The sequence below is a fragment of the Herpailurus yagouaroundi genome, unplaced genomic scaffold, assembly GCF_014898765.1.
Source record: "Herpailurus yagouaroundi ecotype Mexico unplaced genomic scaffold, PumYag 142, whole genome shotgun sequence".
Taxonomy (NCBI): domain Eukaryota; kingdom Metazoa; phylum Chordata; class Mammalia; order Carnivora; family Felidae; genus Herpailurus; species Herpailurus yagouaroundi.
This window is the reverse complement of record NW_024412397.1, coordinates 12,804,310-12,819,394: the sequence shown is the minus strand read 5'-3', so window position 1 is coordinate 12,819,394 and position 15,085 is coordinate 12,804,310.

Sequence of the window (15,085 nt, the reverse complement as noted above, 5' to 3'; positions counted from 1 at the left end):
GGGTGGCACAGTCGGTTAAGCGTCCGACTTCAGCCAGGTCACGATCTCGCGGTCCGGGAGTTCGAGCCCCGCGTCAGGCTCTGGGCTGATGGCTCGGAGCCTGGAGCCTGTTTCCGATTCTGTGTCCCCTCTCTCTCTGCACCTCCCCCGTTCATGCTCTGTCTCTCTCTGTCCCAAAAATAAATAAACGTTGAAAAAAAAATTTAAATAAAAATAAATAAATAAATAAATAAAATGCAGAATTTCATATATTGGATTCAGAAAATCAAAGTTTTTAAAGCAGATTAAATTGTGTCTCAAGGGCAAAACTTCCATGTCTCTAAATGGAGTGCAGGGCTATTACTAATATTTATCAGAATTTCTCCTATGTGGCCAGATCACAAAAATGTTTGTCTTGCCCTCTTTTCATGATCCTCTCCTCTGCACTTAGGATTCCAGACTATTCCATGGACAGTGGAATAGATCTCCGACTTGCCCAGATTTTGGTATCTTGTCACCATGGTATAGAACCCTAGCCACCCCTTGGCTCTGTTCTGACATCATCAATTGTGTTCTGGTATTTTGTGTTTACTTTTCCAGCATTTGTACCCTTGACATTTTCTTGGATTGTACTCTGAATCCTTTATGAATAGGTTTAACTGCCCAAAGAGAAAGACAAAAATAATAGTAGGGGTTTATTTTCATAAATGAAGTATAGGAATAGGGAATCCAGGCTTGGCATGGAAGTTTTACAGAGTTGTTAGAGACATGGCTCTTTTTAGTTTCTGCTCTGTTGTCCTCAGCATACCCTCATGTTTGCTGCAAGTTCCAAGATGGCTGCTTCAACACTATTCATCATGTTGGCATTCCAGGAAGCAGATAAGACATACTAGGGGAGGTAAAGGGTACTTCTGTCACCTAAGTCAGTTCTTTTTGAGCAAAATGCATGAAGTTCTGTCACACATCCACGTACCTATTCTTGTCTAGAAGGGAAATCTACTGGCTAGATGTATTATGGTTACATTCCTAGGTGACAGTTCCATGATAGCCCTGATCCCTACGGGCTGAGCAGTCTTCATGAAGGTCTTATGATGCATATGACAGACTCTACCCATGTGCTAGCAGCCCTTATTGGAAGACTGCTGTGTGAAGTCAGCTCTGTTGCTGACATATGTTGGAAAGCACCAGATATATTCAAGGAAACCCCCTCTCAAAGCCCTCCCTTGGTGGTAAGGTATCCATCCCTGCCTTTAAAGATTATTAGTCCTCCAACAAATTCCAGCCTGACCTTCCAGAATTCTGTTCTCAGTCTTAGAGTACTAATGTCCATATGAAAGTTTACTTGTGTGGAGATATCCCTGACCTTTCTAAGTGTTTCCTTTCAGGAGGATATTTAATTTAACACCCCCTTTATGTTCCCTTGGCACAGGCATCAAAACATAACAGTGGGTCACAGTTCATTATGAAGGGCATGTTATAAATAGTAGCAAAAATACCAAATCTTGTCAATAATTGTTTTCAAAAAATTCAATGAAGTAAAATGAAATTTAAAGTATGGCTCTCGGGGAGGGCTGCCAGTTCCGGTCAAGGCAGAATAAGAAGGACCAGATTAATCTTACTACTTGAAACAACTAATAAGCAGGATAAGATATATGAATCAATGAAACTCAAGAAACTGGATGTTAGGCAAAAAAGGACAGAGACCTTGAAAAAAAACCCAAAAAGATGAGTTAAGCCCTCTGATTGCCCTAGTTTCCTAAGAAGTTTCTAGACTGCAGTGTAGGGAGGGGCATCCAATCAGTGCCTCTTTAAAACTAGACCAAAAACCTCATAATTCAAGGGATATTAGGTAAAATACTGAGGAGTGTCTGGCCTCAGTATTAGGTAATTTGACATGGGACCAATACTGTTTGGATGCCCACCTCCCACATCTTAAAAGTAAGACCTGAAAGGATCAAATTCTTTCCAGGTAAATTAACCATCACAAAACAAAGTACAGGAAAATTGGGAATGCAAAAACTATTTAGCTCTTCAACAAAATAAAACATACAAAATCTGGCATCCAATTACAAATTACCAGGCATGCAAAGAGGCAGAAAATACTATCTATAATGAAGAGAAAAACCATCAATCAAAACCGACACAGAAATGACCCATGACAAAATCAGTGGACAAAAACATTTAAGCAGTAATTATGAATCTATTCCATGTTCTCAAGAAGCTAGAGGAAAGGTTGGACACATTAACAAGGGATGTGTGCAATTTTTAAAAGATCCAAATAGGATTTCTAGAGAAGAAAAGTGCGATATCAAAGATGAAAAACCTTCGAATGGCATTAACAGTGGACATTCAGAATATCAGAAGAAAAAAACAAATGAACTTTAACAGATAGGAGCAGACACTATCTAAAATTAAAGTACATAGAGAAAAGATATGAAAAACAATAAAGCATCACTGAACACAGAGACACTTTAAGAGGCCAAATATATGTGCAGTTGGACTCTCCAAAGTGGGAGAGAAAGGAATAAGTCTCAATAAGCAATATCTGAAAAATTTCCAAATATGATTAAAATTATAAACCCACAGATCAATGCTCATTATAATCACGTTATTTAAAACTGGTGAAAAAGAGAAAATCTTAAAAAATTTTTTTAAATATTTATTTATTTTTGAGAGAGAGAGAGAGAGAGAGAGAGAGAGAGAGAGAGAGAGAGAGCACAACCAGAGGAGGGGCAGAGAGAGAGAGAGGGAGACACAGAATCTGAAGCAGGATCCAGGCTCTGAGTTGTCAGCACAGAGCCTGACAAGGGGCTCAAACCCACAAACTGTGAGATCATGACCTGAGCCAAAGTTGGAACCAACTGAGCCACCAGGTGCCCCAATTGTGGAAAAAGTGAAAATCTTAAAAGCACCTGGGGAGCAAAGAGGGCACATTCAATACAGGGGAACAGAAACAGAGATGGCAACAGATTTCTTACTGGAAACAGTGCGAGTGGGAAGAGAGTGTAGCAACATCTTTGGGTAATGAAAGTGGAAAACAAACAAAAAACTGTTAATACAGATTTATTGACCAGTGAAAATGTTCTGAATAACGAAGGTGCAACAAAACCTTTTCCGACACCCAAGAGCTGAAAGATTTTATCACACCATAAGAGTTTTAAAAGAAAATCCCTCAAACAAAAGTAAAATGGCACAAGATGAAAGCCTGGCTTTCACAAATGAGTGGAGACTAACAAGACAGTAACTGCGTGGATAAGTATTAAAACATTTTCTATAAAACTTTTAAAAACTAGTACTATTAAATTTTTATTCATCATATGTAAAAGGAAAATGTAGGACTATAAGAGCATGAAGGCCAGGAGAAGAGAAATAAACCTATGTTGTTCTGTACTCTATCACACTAAACTATACTACACCATTCACAAAGTAGTGTAATATCACTGGGAGGTAGGCTGTAACAACTTAGAGACATGTATTATAAGCCCCAAAGTAACCATTAAAATAACACAACAAAGGATTATGCTGATAAGGGAACATCATCACCACCACCACCACCACCACCACCAAAAACAACGACAAAGAAATGTTAAAGAAGTATGCTATTAAATAAAAGAAAGACAAAAAAGAGTGAAAAGGGAATAAGGAACCAATAGAATGAGGAAATAGTGAGATACTAGAGAGAGTAGACGTCAATTCAGCGATACCAATAATTATATGAAAAATAAAGTGTTTAAATACCTCAATCAAGTTGCAGAATTTGTCAGATTGCATCAAAAAGCAAGACCTAACTACATGTTGCTGCCAAGAAACCCACTTTAACCATACAGACACAAAAAGTGTAAATGTTTTTTAATGTTTATTTATTTTTGAGAGAGAGAGAGAGAGAGAGAGAGAGGGAGAGAGAGAGAGAGAGAGAGGTCATCCAAAGCAGGCTCCAGGCTCCCAGCTGTCAGCACAGAGCCTGACATGGGGCTCCAACCCCATGAACTGCAAACTCATGACCTAAGCTGAAGTCAGATGCTTAACCAACTGAGCCACCCAGGTGCCCTGAGGCACAAATAGTTTAAAAGGAAAAGACAGAAAAACAAGCAAACAAACAAAAAACTACTAAACAAAATATATGCTAAACAGAAGAAAACTGGAGTGGCTAGTTTGATAGTAGATAAAGTAGATGTCAGAGCAAAGGATATTACAAATGATAAAGAGAGTCATTTAATAATGATATAAAGGTCAGTTCCTCAAAAGAAAGTAACAATCCCAACCACTTATGAATGTGATAACAGAGCTTCAAAAATAATGAAGCCCAAACTGACAAGTGCCAGAAGAAAGAGACAAATCTCAATTAGAGCAAAAGATTTAATCTGACTTTTTCCCCAAAGCTATAGAATAAGAAGACTTCAGTAAGTGTATGAAGGACTTAAACACTACTATCAACCAACTTATCAAATCAATACTTACAGACTATTCCACCAACCACAACAATACACATTTTCAAATGTACACTAAGGGGCATAAAACAAATCTTGAGTAATTTGAAGGGACTCAGTCATGCCAAGTATGATGCCTGATCTCAATGCAATTAAATTAAAAAACCAGTAATAGAAAAAAATATTTGTAATGTATCCCAACATTTGAGAACTAAGTAACATACTTATAAATGACCCATTGGCCAAAGAAGAAATCCACAGAGGAATTAAGAATTTATTTGAAATGAATGAAAATGGAAACCTAACATCTCAACACTTACTGAAGCAGCTAAAACGGTATTTAATGCAAATTTGTAGCATTAAACACATGCATTAGAAAAAAAGAGAGGTTTTACATCAATGAACTGAGATTCTATCTTAGGGGTGGTTTAGTTGGTTAAGCGTCCAACTCTTGATTTCAGCTCAGGTCATGATCCCAGGGTCATCAGATCCAGCCCTGCTTTGGGCTCCATGTTGGGTATGGAGGCTGCTTGGGATTCTCTCTTCCTCTGCCCCTCTACTTCTCCCCTGCTTGCATGCTCTCTCTCCCTCTAATACAAATATTTATATTTGTACAAATATATATGTATATATTTGTACAAATATATATATATTTGTATATATATATTATATATATACACATATATATACACAAATATATATAATATATATATCACAAATATATATAATATATATATCACAAATATATATATATATATATATATATCTCAAAAGATCAAGTGACAGCCAAAGAAGCAGAAGAAAGGAAATAAAGGATCAGGGTGGAACAATGAAACAGAAAACAGAAGAACGATAGAGGAAAGTCAATGAAACAAAAGCTAGTTCTCTCAGAAGCTCGATAAAATTAATAAGCCTCTAATTAGAGTGACCGGGAAAAATGGGATGGAATAAACTACTGATACAACAATAGGAATAATCTGGAAACAATTAACCTGAGTGAAAGAAGCCAGACCTGAGAGTGCAGACTGTGTGATTCCGTTTATAAAATTTTAGAATATGCAAAATAAGATGTAGTTAGAAAAGCATGGATTGGGGGATATGAGTCAGTGGTGGGGCTGCTTACAATGAGCCAAGAAAAATTTTGGGGGGTGACGGATGCTGTTATCTTGATTGCTATTTAGGAGTACACACGTGCTGTGCACTGAGGGCCAATTACACCTCCGTGATCCTGTTACTGTGAAATGTGTGGCTCTAACTCCCTTGAACCCTGATCCACCTCCCTCTCTATGAGGGAGACACACAGAGGGCCATAGCTGGATGTCAGGAAACCACGGACAAGCCTGTGTAGCTGCTGCCACCATTCAGTCCCCAGGGTGGCATCTCCCCGCACACAGGTGAACCTTAGGACCACCTGTAGGCTCTGCTTATGGTCACTGATGTCAGGAAGGCGCTTACATTTCCCATTCATCTGAAAGCCCTTTTCACCACCATGAAAACGTACCAATCAGCTTTGTCTCATCTTCTCTCATTTCCATTGACATGTTTCCACCAACTCCCCTTCCGGATGGTCATTTCACCTTGTCCCACTTTGTCTTAGTTACAGAGGGGAATTTATTGTTAGTAGCTGGTCTTTTATCTGCTGGTTTCCTTGACACCTTTTTCTTCTACTTCTCTTTGCTCCCTTTCTTGCCTTAAATCTCTCCTTCCCTTTTTTCCATGCAAAACCCCTACGTAGCCTATTCTTTATCTTAAATTGGCTATGGCTTCTAGTTTTATTGCTAGGCCCTCCTTCAGCTTTCCTCAGAAATAATATTTGGAAACATGGACTTTTCATTCCCAATGTGTGTTCTTGTCTGTATTTTTTCACATCAGTGCTCTCACCTAAATCTATGCCAATAAATGATCCTTTTTTTATTTAACACTCTGTTGAAAAATGTCATCTCTGCTTAAAAAATCTACTTCTAATCACGTAAATGCTCCATACATACCTACTTGTGAAATGGAGAAGAGTATGCTCTAACCAGGTGTCTCTGTTTTTGGACAGATGGTCTATTTTAGAATCTCTGTGACACAGTCATTTGATATTTAAATTATAAGTGACATCATACCAAGCATCCTCTATATTTGTTCATGTATAGAATTGCAATTTGTCATTGGGCATCTCCAACCTCTTATTAAACATATTTATATGTTACATTTATTGTTTTGAGTTGTTCTTATAAGTTTAGCTAGCAGCTCCTGTTTTCCCAGATAATCTTTCAAAAATGAATCATAAACAGATTGATTCTTACAGCTTGAATTATATTGTTTTAGGAAACAGAATTGGTAAGAGAGAAAGATTTGTCTTCAGGGATTGGCTCATGTGAATATGAAGGCTGAGAGGTCCCATGATCTGTCATCTGCAAGATGGAGGCCCAAGTAAACCTCTAGTATAGTTCAAAGGCCTGAGAGCTGGAGGGCTAATAGTACAGATTCCAGTCTCAGTCTGAAGGCTTGAGGACCAGGAAAGGAACAAGCAGAAAAAGACAGATGTCCCAGACTGACAGTCAGACAGCACATTTCATCTGCCTCCATCTTTTTGTTCTATGCTGGCGTCAACAGGTTGGGTGAGGCCCACCAACACTGGGGAGGACAATCCCCTCTACCCAGTCTGCCTATTCAAATGCTAGTTTCTTTCAGAAACACTCCAACAGACACAACCAGAAATACCGTTTAACCAATTATCGAGTTATCTTGGGATTCAGTCCAGCTGACTCATCAAATTAACTATCTCACATATCATTCATTTATGATTTGTGCATGAGTCACCACAAAAATGAATTGCCTCCATGAGTTATTGCCACAAATTTTACCACTAATATTTTCAAAAAGGAAGTCCAACATGAATGTTTGCTGCCTTAGCCTTTAAGTTGATCCTGGTGATACATCAGTTTTGACTGTTCTTAAGTCTGTTTGCTATCTTCTTTCGTCCCGTGTTATTTGTTTTCACTTCTTTAAAATCAGAGGTCATTAACAGAGCCAGTTACACAAAACATAAATCTTGAATATTTCTTTAGACCACAGGTCGTCTTTGAACAAATATTTTGACAGATCTTTAGACACTTATTTCCGTCCTTGTGACTAGGGATATTTTCCATTATGTTTAAGAATGGTGATATCTGCAGATACTATTTTTCTTGAAGTTCAGATACTATGGTCACATAGTATCTCTTTGGAAATGAGAAAGTTAATATTTATCTCTGAAAAAAATAAAAACAGTTTCAGGAAGAAGAGATTTACTCTAAATTGCAATGGCAACTCCAAGTCAGGTAAATTTGAAAATGTCTGAAAGAAAAAAAATGCAAGAAGAGATAGTGTCTAGCCACTATATGTTAAAAAGAGACTGCAGACTTGGAAACCAATTAAAATTCATAGTGTCTAAGTGCATAAAATATCACCAAGATTCATCAGACGCTCACTGGGTTGCCTCAGTAGAAAAGGAATGTGGTGGTTCATTCGGTCTCTGCATGGATGGTAAGGTTCTTCTGGAAGAGCAGAGCTACAGTTATCAATAACCCCAGGCAGCAATATTTTTGGTCTTTGATAATAAAGAAACACTGCTCTATTGAAGATTCAGGGAGGGGCAGATGTACAAATACGACAGCAGAACATTTAATTTGCCATCATCTCTTCTAGTATAGAAATCTCCAAGCTGTGGGTGATGCTAACATGTTGTTGAGACTAGTCTCCTTTCTGCTTCTTGTGTGAATTTGAGTAAGTCTTTTAAAATTAATTCTCCTGGGGCGCCTGGGTGGCGCAGTCGGTTAGGCGTCCGACTTCAGCCAGGTCACGATCTCGCGGTCCGTGAGTTCGAGCCCCGCGTCGGGCTCTGGGCTGATGGCTCAGAGCCTGGAGCCTGTTTCCGATTCTGTGTCTCCCTCTCTCTCTGCCCCTCCCCCGTTCATGCTCTGTCTCTCTCTCTCTCTGTCCCAAAAATAAATAAACGTTGAAAAAAAAATTAAAAAAAAAAAAAATAAAATTAATTCTCCTATTTACAAAATGGTGGGTGTGTGTCTTTCAATCAGATTATAGGAAAACTCTATAGAGTGAAAACGATTTGAACTCTTGGTACAAATGGAGAAGTTCAAGAGGGCTTTAGCAGCTTAGCTTAAACTTTCTATCCTTTGGAACTTTCCTCAGAGAACACATTCATTTATTAAAAAACAAAAACAAAAATAAAAAACACTCACTGAATCGCCGGCGATGTGCCTGGCACTGAGGACACTGAGTAATGAAAGACATTACTTTCTTGATGGATTTCACTTGTTCTTTCCTTTTTGTCCTTGCTGTAGGATGTGGACATGCAGATATGAAGACCCGGAACTGTCTTCCTCATTTCTGGCATCCTATTTTCTAGCATGGTACAATGCACTGAACATGTTTATGAAGTACTATTAAATGAACAAGAGTGAGAGCAATGGAGCATCCCCATTTTCTTTACTTGTCTTGACTCCTAAAGGCTTTGAATCAATGTGGGTTTCTTTTTGCCCTTAACTACTTCTACTCTTCCATTTTCTGTTTGGCTCCTTGAACACAGGCATATGTATGTTGTAGGGGTGTCTGTTGCTTTAAGAAGTGGGAACAAAGATTCCCTCCCCCCATACTTGTTGTGTAGCCCCTTAACTCTCAGTGACTCTTATTTCCCTAGCTACCAATAGCAATTTGGTCTTTCCATGGTTTTTAATATATTTTTTCCATCTCCTTGGGGCACTATGAGAATTACCATCTTTTATGCTGGGTTCTGTAAAAGACACCTTCAAGGTCCAAGGAGGAAAGATACTGTACATAATACAGGTAATCCTGTAATAATGCATCACAGGCATATTGCAAGGAATGCTTGAATGCTATCTATAAAATATCGTGAGTGCCTCAGAAGACAGACACAACTGCAATTTTCTTGTGTGTAACTAAGCTTCTGGTTCATAAACAAAGAACGCATATCTCCTTCTATATGTCCTTTTTTATTTGCAAGTAGTTTGTCTTTTGTCTTAAAAAATATATGACATAAGGATGAAAATAGAAAAACTTCTATTTAAATGATAGTTAAATAAATTTCGTTGTCAGCTGTATACAGAAAGTGCACCCATGCGCTTTAATCTCCTTTCTGTTCCTGGATTACTGCAACCTTCAGGACAGGGACCGATCTTTATGAACTTGAAGAACCTTTGGTGTTAAGCCAAAGATGGAGACAGTGAACTTTAGGTCCCTTCCCATATTTTTTGATTCTGATTCCCACCGGTTCTGCTTGGAAGCAGAAACAATGCATTTTTTTTTTCATCTCATTACACCTAGTCATAAGCATAACATCAAGCAAATGGTAGACCCTCAATAAACATTTGTTGAATGAATGTCTTACAAAATATAATTGGTAATAGACACTTAGGTAACACTATTCGGATCCAGAAATTCCAACACTTAACATTAGAGACAGCACTTATCTTCTCAAAAGACCGAGAAGTTGACATCATTAAGAGATTCTCTTGGAAAAGTAATAAAAAACTGTCAGACTATGTCATATGGACCAGCTCTGAACAGATGCTGTGCTAAGGATCTGGGAAGAGCCCCATGCATTACATTCTAAAGTTAACTGTGTGAAATTGTATGTTATTTCTGGCTGTCAAGTGGAAATGGGTTTGCATGGTTGGTCCTGCTGCTGTGTTTGGGTGAGCCCAAATGGAAGGTTTTGGAGTCCTCAGTAGGCAGAAAGTTGAAGGCTATGGCAAGCTTGCTAAAACCCCATTCGGCAGTGAGTTAGACAAGAATAGCATTTAAAAATCTTCTACAAATGTTGCTGCACCTTGGAGGCTGATAGAAGCATACATCATTATGTGCTGAGATCCTTAGAGAAGACAATGTCTGCAATTCATTACACCTCAATTTAGGGCCTAGAGTACGAAATATGTTTTAGTCTTCTGAGTACAAAATAGAAGTAAGAAAGACAAAACAAGAGTAAGCAAGAGGGTGGGCACATCTCACAGTTGACAGTCTGTGTGCTACTATACTTTTTTTCTAAATTTTATTTATCTCTAAAGGTGTCTAAAAAAATTACCACTAAACATTGCAACTGGAAGAAAGATTTATCTTGAGAATATTTATAAGATTCCAAAAGGACTTTGTTTCCAGGAAATCTAAAATAGACTACTCAAAACATAGGGCAAAACACCGATGACAAAATATTTAGGATAAGATAAAGAATAATATCTGGTTGAAAAACTTTCTTTTCTTTTTTTTTTTTTTTTTTTATTTTTAGGGAAGGATAAGTTTAGTTATCCCTGGGGAAAGACTGACTTAGAATTACCTAGGGAAGTATGTTCTAAAGGCTATATTCCCGGATTCCACTGTGGAAAATTCTAAATCAGAAAATCTGGATTTTGTTTGCTTTTTAATAGAAATTTTCCAATATAAACAGCTGCTATGCCCATGGAATGTTTGCTAATACCCTGTGAGAAACTTCTCAGGTGTAGAAAAACCATACTTGGCTTAAATACTACACGCAGCGTGACCCATGCCTACTCGGGTCTGGATCATTGCCTTGGTTAGAGGTGTGAATAAATAGAATGTATGCTGGTCACAGACAATTTGTGTGCCTTCAATGCAGCTTATTATTTCTGGTCCATTTCATAAATCCTGGCCTCTGTTATAACTAATTTCTCTCTCTTTCTCTCAAATCCTCCAATTGTGAAGACAGATTATTCTGAATATTGTTTTTTTTATTTTAAAAAATAGCCACGTCATGTGATAATTTTAGAGTAAATCTTACTACAGTCTGAGATTACTTTTTCCTCTGTTAGCATGTAAATACCTTAATTTGTTTATTAAGTAAGAATGATCTAAAACAAAAAAAAATTAGGAATCATAAACATATGCATTCCATAACTGCCAAGTATTTTAACACAGTGATATAAACTTTATGGATAAATGGTTCTAATTAATAAGGGAAGATGTATCAAAATGTCAGTTTTTGATGCTGGGTAAGTGAGAGCAGGCTAGGTGACATTCGATGACTCTGGCTGATCTTTAATATTGCAAGAGAAAGGTGACTTCAGCCACTGGTTTGTCTTTAACACATTTCCGAAGAGTTCCTGTAGATCAGTGGAGGCTACAGTATAACATAGCTGCATAAAACCTATGCAAGTGCCAAGAAGCTAAAGAGAATCATTTGTTTTCCTAATAGCTCCCTTTCAGCAGTCCATGGCCTTACCAAGAAATGCCGTGTTAGCAAAGCTGTCATTCCACGATGATCTCTGGATGAGAGAACGATGATAGAGCACAGACCTCGGCATTTGTTGCAGAATAGCATTTTTCCTTTATTTTTGAAAGAATTCATAATTTGTATTCCATTTTCTGTTGGCTATCATGGACTGAGGTTTGATTCAAGGTAAAAACTCATCCGAGTAGGGAATTATACACTGGAGAAATATTTACAAGATGCACTGTAATCTTTCCAGCTAGAGTACATTAGATTTTCTTCTCATATCCAGGCACTTGAAATTGATACACTGAATATTTTCTTTTCCCCAGGTCACCGTATAAGAATAATATCATTTAGTTTACAAATTATACCTTGGGAGTCAAACTTTATGTGGTATAAAACTAAAGATGGGTTGATACTGTTTTGGCAATTTATACACCAAACGTCTTCAATACCCTTGGGCCTGCAGGGATAATGAGGAGGGTAGGGTTAAATAGCAGTCCCCTGCTTGAAATTCTTCCATGGCTTCCCATCATCTTGGATTTAATTCAAATCCTCACCATGTCCTACAAGGCCTTACTGGATTCCAGCCTAAACTCTCTCTCAGACTTCATCTTGTATCAGCCTTCCTTTCTGTTACTTTCCGGGTATACTTGCCTTCTTAATGTCCTTCACACACATCAACCTCGTTCCTCCCTTGTGGATTTGCTCTTTTTTTCCTGCTGAAATATTCTGTGCATAAAGTATTTACTTGGTTTGGATCTTTTTATTAGATAGCAATCAGCTTAAACATCTTCTCCTTTAAGAGGCTGTATGACCACCCACTCCAAAGTAATTTCCAATAAGATGCCCTTATCTAGCTTTTTCAAAAAATAAGAAGTATAACTAATTTTACACTTGTTTATTGCTTCTTGCCTCCTTACTAGAATGTAAGCTCCATGAGATCAGCCTTCCTTCTGTGTCACTGCTGTACCTAAGGCAATACCTGGTGACAACTGCCACTTACTCTTCCTTGAATGAAGCAACAAATGAATAAATTGCGTGGAATTTCAACCCAAGGACAAAATCAAGCAAATAAAAGCCAGTTCTAATTCTCGTTCTCTGGCTCCCTCTCTTTCTCTTAATGCACTCATGCTGTAAGTTCACATTTAAATTTCATGAAAGGCAATCTCAGAGGGTAGTTTCAATTTTCTTCACACCCAAACCTAAGACGGAGACGCAGAATGTATTCTGTTGTTGCTGTCGTTGTTTTCCTATCTCCCCAGAGCCAACATTCAGGGACTTGGGTCTATCTGCAGCAAGGATTGATTAAGTCTCTGAAGGTTTGGCATTTAACTGGAGCTTCCACGTTGGTTCTATGCATCTCTGGACTTAGAGAAGTCTTTCAAATTTCTCACGGACACTTCTGGACCATGGCGATGTCAAAGAGATGAAATAAATAGAAGTTATCCAAGGATCCTGATGCAACGTGGTGCCAAAGGGAGTTGATGCCGTTGTGTTTTCATTATTTTTTTCTGGTTTCTTTGAGATCCAAACTTTTTCAAATTCTTCCACTTTATACGGTTGCTCTAACTGATAACCCATGGCAACTTGACCCTGTCATAAATAGTTCATTAGGGGGGGGAAGTAAAGCAATAAAAATAATCCAAGATGGGTTGTTGTTTCAATATAATATTTATGGTTAGGAGATTTTATTCTGCTTTGGAGGAAAACTGGGTAATTTGTGTATAGTTAAAACACAGATACACACACACACACACACACACACACACAGCCTAAGCACATCAGTCTCATCTAACAAACTTTCCTATATCTGTCACAGTCACTTGTGATTAACCCTTAACAGCCTTCTTGAACTTTTACCCTATAATTGCCTTCTCTGTAAGTAATGTCTGACTCTGGCTCATAAATTCCATACAACGTCAGTATTTCATGTAGGCATACATGGAAAAAAGAGTTGTGGTTCTGCATGCAGCAGAAAGTTTCACCAGTATGAGATGATGCATAACGACTGAGGATTGTAAGACACAGGAACTCAGGATATAATTTTCCTGGGAGTAATGAAATATCTGAGATGTAGCTGTGGACATGCTGAGAGGTTGATGCTATGTTTGAAATGCATAATATTTTGTTTAAAACTTAGGGACAGATGGTACAGAGCTGGGATTTGAGTGAAATAGGTTATAACCAAAGCTCTGATATTCCAGGACCTTGAAAATAATTACTTAATTCCTACTTAATTACCTCTTAAATGTAATATGAGGTACTGACCCAAAATGTTGCTGAGAATATTTTCTTAATCCAAGATTTCTATTATGGTGCAATTACCTGCATTGGATGTATTTTTACATATGTTTCAGAATTTGCTGTATACTGGGACTTTAGGTAGAAGGAGAGATTTTATATATGAAAACATATTTTAAAGGCTTTATCTCCATTAACATGGTGGATCAAATAGTCTTAAAAAAGTTTGAATAGAAATTCCAACAAATGCTAGATAAACTATTTAATAAATAAGTAACTAAATAAAACTCCTTCCAAATTGGCTGAATAGAATGGTTGAGTTTGGGGAAAAGTGAGGAAATTTTCCATGGCAGAATATAATGCAAGAACACAAAGCTAGAGAATTAAATAGGAGCAGAAGTTGTTTGCCAGTCAAATAATTACAAGCGGAGAACTTAGGTTGACCTGTACTGACAGAGTCCTGAGACACCTAGCAGAGACAATTCAAAGGATCTTTAAGAAGAAAAACAAGCTCAACATAGCCCTCAAAATATCTTTACAAACGAAGTTCCAGTAAACATATTCACTATTTAAAAAAATCTCAAAATACAAGAAAAATAAGGTTTATAATTTAGAAACATCAGTAGCCACAATCACCAGGACAAAAACAGCAAATGTGGATGTTGGAATTACCAGCCGTGGAACATAGACTATGAAATAAGTCAATGTATACTTACAGAATGAAAGCATGGAGTAAATAATGTAAGAGGAAGAGACTGGGTAATTTTTTTTTAAAAAAGCACTAGGCAGATCTGAAACAAGTAAATCAACAAATATGACATCTAGGATAAAACAAAACTTACTGGACAAGTTAAATAATTCATCAGGAATAGCTGAACAGAATATTAGTGAATTAGAAGAATATGGCTTTTTGTAGCAACGTGGATGGAACTGGAGAGTGTTATGCTGAGTGAAATCAGTCAGGCAGAGAAAGACAGATACCATATGTTTTCACTCTTATGTGGATCCCGAGAAACTTAACAGAAGACTATGGGGGAGGGGAAGGGGAAAAAAAGTTACAGAGAGGGAAGGAGGCAAACCATAAGAGACTCTCAAATATTGAGAACAAACTGAGGGTTGATGCGGGGCAGGGGAGAGGGGAAAGTGGGTGATGGGCATTGAGGAGGGCACCTGTTGGAATGAGCACTGGGTGTTGTATGGAAAC